Below are 6,453 nucleotides of genomic sequence, written 5' to 3'. Positions count from 1 at the left end.
ACAAACTACCCTTATTAATCACAAAAAATAGTTAAATTTCTAGAAACCGTGAGCAATGGCCTATTTTATGGCCACTTATTAAAGTCAGGTTATGTTTAATTGACAGAACTAGATGGTACATAGAGAAAAATTCATCACTAAATAGCACAAAGCACTTGAAACATCATTCCCTGTCACCGATATGCATTGATTGATGACTTTCAAATTATTCAGTTTTAGTTTCCATCTGGCTGCATGTTGTGGTATGATGAAGGTTGTTTCCAGTTGCTATATCACTTTTTATAGCTGAAACTGCAGTTAAGAGTGCATTTGCAGCTTGTATTTTCATTGCTTACCTTGAATTACCAGGCATTACTTTACTATTTTTGTATTTTTCTGCTTATCATTTTACTATGTTACAGCAGGAACCAGAGTTAAGAAATAGTATAGATGAACAAAATTATGTTGCAATTTGTCCTGAAAGCAGTTCAACTATCAAAAACATTATTGCAAGCAACCTTCAGTGAACTGCTTATTGACAAAATCTTTCCTGCTTCTTTTGTTTCCATTTTGGACTCCTAACAATTTCTGTCCAATTTTTTCATTTTCCTCTTCCTCTTCAGTAGAGAAGAGAAGAATATTAGGCAAGTTTTGTTGCCTGCAAAGCTGCAGCAGCCAAAAACACAGTAATTATTTACCATTGCAGCCAATGGCTCAAACAGCTTATTCCCACAATGGGTAGTGGCAATTGTCAACGTGATGCAATGATGATTCATATTCTCAATTAAAACCATGAATATTTATTGTGAAAAGCAAGAGTAAAACAAATTTTCTAGTTAGACGAAGTAAAGTTTTAAAAATGCAAAGTTCACACACCAGAATGGAGTTCAGTAGCAGTTGAGTAGTTGTTTAATGTTCCTTTAGTAGAGGATTTGACTAAGCCCCAGAGGTAGTGATCTAATTGGAAACCCATACCATACCCCACCATGTCATGTACTCCATGGGGTAGTGGAGTTTGATACTGATAAGTACACTGTACTTTCACTGTAATTGTCTGCTATTGTCATATACATGTAGTTATTTTTACAGGCATTTACCTTGCTGCAAAAAGAGGTTTCTAATGAGTTTTTGCTTACATGTGCAGCAGAAGACTCGAAGCTCAAGTAGGTACAAGTTTCAGGTGTAAAGGCTACCATACACGCTTTGCAGTTAAATTTTGTGGCTTTAATTTTTGTGTTTTTCTATTGTTCAGGAAGTCATCAATCTTCAGATGCACCCAATTTCAGACGCTTTTTTACATGGAAAACATTATCCTATTGACATGAAACTGCTGAATTTTATAGCCGCTACTCTCCTTAGCTTGCTTACAAATAGTCACAGCACCTGCACAAACAGCTCCGAAGTGATCAGCTCTCAAACATGGCATCTGAAAATTCCAATCATCAGACAAATCTCTCAAATTACAGACAACTTCTTTTCAAGAGAAGGAAAAAAGATTAGAAGTGCTGCTATGGTTAAATGATAGGTATGTCTTTACCCCATAATGGCAAGGTATAGATGATTATCTTAACTCACGTTTCATAGAAATGTACCAGCTCAAAAATATCACGTGACATAATCAACTTACGGAATAATTTTAAGTAAAATATATAAACACTTGCTGACAACTGTCTCTGTCCCTCACTCTGTCCTCTCCTCTAGCAGTATCTATGCCTCTAGTACTGACGAATGTCTCGTTTTTTCCACTTCCAGTGAATGCTAAATCATGTACCCTTCTCTAAAAAGTCAAGTTGTGAAATCATCAAATTTCTGTTCTGTTGTTAGTGCTGTTCAGACTGAGGCTGGGCGAGAAAATTATCACACGTATGATGATTGTAATTTAGAGATGGCCATGGCTGCTGTAGATGAAGGAAACAATTTCAGAAGGGCTGTAGAAATGTACGGTGTACCCAGAGCAACACTCCACAATCACTATTGTGGGAGGCATGACAATGGAAAGGCTCATCCTAGACTGTAATTGAGTTTTGGGGAGGAAGAACTGGTTGTTTCAGCACTATATGCAAAAATTGGATATCCTTAAACAAGGAAACAGGTTTTGCAAATTGTACAAGACATTGTCAATACAAAAAGAATTGAAGCAGAGGTTTCAAGTGGGTGGTGGGATAGTTTTTGTCGACGACACCCATCAGCTGTTCCCAGGTCAGCTATGCCACATACAACTGATCCAACAGTCTTAAATGCGTACTATGACAAATTAGAAGAGATTCTGAAGTTCAATAAATTTTTGACAAGGCAGGAATTGTGATGAGAGTGGCTTTTCCTTGTCACCTAAGTCCCCTAAAGATTGTTCTGCAGGGATGAAAGTAGTCCCACTCATTACTTGTGATATGAAGACACAGGTAACCGTGCTGGCTTGTATGAATGCATCAGGCTATGTATTGCTGCCTTGCATCATTTTTGTTAGGAAGATCATTAATCCTCAGCTTACTGTGGGAGAAGCCGGCAAAAGTTATGGCTTGTCTAATAAAAGTTGGATGGATAAAGGCCTTTTTTCTTATTGGTTTCTAAAGCAGTGTCTGATGTATGCGCCCACTGCCAGACCACTATTGCTAATACTTTATGGGCACTTTAGCCACTATTGCCCTGAAATCATACGTCTTTATGGAGCAGGATATTATTTTTACCCTTCCACCAACTACTATGCACATCACTGAGTCTCTTGATAAGGGAGTTTTAAGTCCTCTGAAGTCAGCCTGGAAAATGTATGCTTTAAGTTTTTTGCTAGTATTCCAGAAGAAGTGCATTACACGATCTGAATTCATTGAACTTTTCTAAAGCATGGAGTCAATCGATGACTATCAGAAATGTTAAGGCTTTTTCGTGCAACTGGAATTTGTCCTTTTAAATTGAAAGCTACAATTATAAAGCAATTTGAGCCATCTGATATGATGAAAGATTCAAAAGTGAAATATCATGCAATGTATAGTCCTCAACTGAAGTCTAAGGGGGTTCATAATATTTTACCCAGTCACGAAAGCAACCATGATGACTCTTATGCTTCAGATACTGACCGATGTGTGACTCCTTTTCCCAACCATGATGACTCTTATGCTTCAGATACTGACCGATGTGTGACTCCTTTTCCCGATATTCCAACATTTGGAAACTATTAGGACTATAAAATTCCAGAGCTCCCAAAGTTACACAAGGAAAAGAAAACTGGTCTTGTTTTGACAAGTGCAGAAAATTGTCAACGTCTACAAGAAAAAGACAGTAGTGTTGTTTTGGTATCAACATTTGTTTTGGTTATAGTTGTAGTTATAGTTCGAATGGTCTATAGTTTAAAACTTGAATAATGTTTTAGTTCTAGTTTTAGTTTAGTTACAGACTTATGTTTTCTTTCAGTTTTAGTTTAGTTTTAGTTTTTTCCCTATTAAAATAAATTTAATTTAGTTTTAGTCTTGAAGAAAAGTTTTAGTTTTAGTTAAAATTTAAGTAAATATATCCAATAGCACTAGCCATTTTCTAAAATTACAAGTACAATGTGGTAACCATGGGTTAACCAGGAGCATATAATATATGCATGCATGATCTGTAACTAACTGAAAGATATTTTGGTTTATAACATGTAATTGTATTAGTTTTAGTTTGTTTTGAAAACATCATTGACTTTTAGTTATAGTTTTAGTTTAGTTCTTTTACTCTGTTTAATTTTTAGTTTTAGTTGTAGTTCAGTTTAAACCTCCAATGACTTTTAGTTTTAGTTTTAGTTTTAGTTTACTGAAAGTAAAATGGCTTACTAAAAGTACATTTAGTTTTAGTTATAGTGAACCAAAACAACACTATAAGACAGGATAAAAAAGAGAAGTTACTTGAGAATGAAAAGAAGCAGAAAATGAGAGAAAAACAAGAATTGCGAAATTGTCTAAGAAGATAGGTGACAAAGATATCAATTACTCGAGGACAGGGTAGTGGTCAAAAGAAGACTGGTAACTTATTGAATATGGAATTGTCTAAAACTTATCAATATATCAAGCTGTAAAAATTGCTGAGCTCTATAGGATTATAAAAATGAATCTTGTTAACTTTTAAGATAAACTCTAGCAGAGCTTTTCATTCTATACTGTAGTTGACAGTAATGAAGAGGAATGGTGTATTGGCTTATTCAGTGACAATGAAGATTATCATAGATTATCAGTTACTAGAGGAAGTGGTCAATTGAAAGCTGGTATATAATATTAATTCTGATATGTATATTCATGTACTTGTATATTTTATTGTAGTTCATAGTGAGAAGGAAGATTTACCATGTATCAGTGACAATGAACATGGACACATAACCAGTTACTAGAGGGAGTGGATGTGGGCATCTTCAAATGAAAGCTGATACATGATATTAATTGTGAATGTTTATTCATGTACTTGTACATTTATTGAAGTTCATTGTGAGAAAGAATTATTGTGTATCAGTGACAATGAAAATGGACGTGGATTACCAGTTCTAGAGGGTGTGGTAGCCATCAAATAAAATCCAGTACATTATATAAATTGTGATATGTTTCTTCATTGACTTGTATATTTTATTGTAGCTCATAGTGAGAAAGAAGAAATATTGTGTATCAATGACAATAAAGATGGACGTGGATTACCAGTTACTAGAGGGTGTTGCCGTGGTCGTCATCCAGCGAAAGGTGATACATTATATTAATTGTAATATGGTTATTAATGTAATTGTATATTTTATTGTAGTTCATAGTGAGAAAGAATTATCGTTTATCAGTGACAATGAAGATGGATGTGGATTGCCTGTTACTAGAGGCCTTGGGTGTCGTCAATTGAAAGCTGGTACATTACGTTAATTGTGATATGATTTTATTCATGTATTTGTATATTTTATTGTAGTTCATAGTGAGAAAGAATTATTGTGTATCAGTGACAATAAAGATTGACGAGGTTACCAGTTATTTGAGGCCGTGGTCAAAAAAAAGCAAGTAAATTATTAAAATTTTTACATTTAAATGTGATTGAAGTAGAGAGTAAGAAAGTACATGTACTTTACTTTAGCCAAATTTCCTTTAATTTTGAGTGAGGTGCTCTGTACAATGCCACAACTTTTTGTATTTCTTATACTTTCGCATGGACGTATAATTATGCTTTGCTTGGTCCTTAAATTTTACATTCTTTTAGTAGTACTTGTAATTATACAATACTTGTAGATCAGAAGATGGTAAAGTTACAGGAAATCAAGGAGAAAGTACTGACAAAGCAGAAGGTACAACTCAGATGTACGAGTATGTATCCTCATGCTTGAATGTTTATCATACGTTTAGCTCAATTGCATGTATATGGACAGTTGCAGTGTGTACAAATCTTGTTCAAATTGAAGGTACTTCTATCTTTTTATGTTGTTCATTTGTATTTTATATCTGTTTAGCTGATGAAACAGATCACTGGTGGCAGAAAAGTCTCATTTGAAATTTTCGGACCTTAACTGTATTGTTGAAGGGTTTATGTTACAAGATACCATTATAAATGCTGCTCAAAGCATCTTGAAGAAGCAATTTCTTTTCAAAGGAGAATTTCAGAGTAAATTAATTAATTAAAGACAAAGGGAATTATTTGATACTCTTCCATTTCATTCACACTCTATAGCAATATTACATACAGGTATAATAAGCATAATACATTTGTGCACAATATTTAATTTAAGCTTTTTCATTTTTAGGATAGGATATGTGTGGAAATATATCAAAAAGGAAGTGAAAGTGATGGATAGCTTAGGTGAATTGTTGGATTTGAATGACCACACTTTAATTCAAATAGCAAGGTTTAGGTTAGTGAAATCCAAGAAGACCTCTATAATCATACAACAAGTTTCAACACAGCAACAATTAGGTGTTCGTGACTGTGGGCTCATTGAAATAGCCAATTCGCTAGAAGTATATCTTTGAAGTCTCACTTTACATCAAAGATTTCACCGCAAGAGAATGCGTCATCATATAATTGAGTGTTTAGAAAACCACCATTTCACTCCTTTCCAAAAACAACTGCACGTTTTATTTTCTCATAAGAAAACAATCGAAGTGGTTGTGTATTGTATTTGTCATCTTCCTGATACATATGATGAAGAGATGATCCAATGCATCACAAGAAGTGCATTGAAGTTCACGATATTGGTGATGAAAGGCCTTGTCTTAATTGCGACTCTAAAGTGTAAGATTTTGAGTTTTATTGTGTTCATTTAACTATTCAAAAGTTACTAAAATAAATTAATTTCTTGTAAAAGACCGTGAATTGATTATGTCACGTGATACTATTGAGCTGGTACATTTCTATGGAACCAGAGTAAAGATAATCATCTATACCTTGCCATTATGTGGTAATGACATACCTATCATTGAACCATAGCAGCACTTCAAATTTTTTTTTCTGTTGAAAAGAAATTGTCTAAAATTTGAGAGATTTGTCTCAAAT

At 34.1% G+C, this 6,453-nt stretch overlaps 1 long non-coding RNA gene across 1 annotated transcript; it reads left to right on the top strand.

The window, feature by feature from the left end:
* The first annotated feature begins 5,211 nt into the window (after positions 1 to 5,211).
* LOC109585210 (uncharacterized) lies at positions 5,212 to 5,479 on the top strand. Its single transcript, XR_002186384.1, has 3 exons — positions 5,212 to 5,251; positions 5,310 to 5,365; positions 5,414 to 5,479. It is a non-coding gene; the product is annotated as an uncharacterized LOC109585210 (long non-coding RNA).
* Positions 5,480 to 6,453: the final 974 nt, after the last annotated feature.

Source organism: Amphimedon queenslandica, unplaced genomic scaffold (assembly GCF_000090795.2).
Source record: "Amphimedon queenslandica unplaced genomic scaffold, v1.1 AMPQUscaffold_13102, whole genome shotgun sequence".
Lineage (NCBI taxonomy): Eukaryota > Metazoa > Porifera > Demospongiae > Haplosclerida > Niphatidae > Amphimedon > Amphimedon queenslandica.
This window is presented reverse-complemented; position numbering and strand designations above follow the sequence as displayed.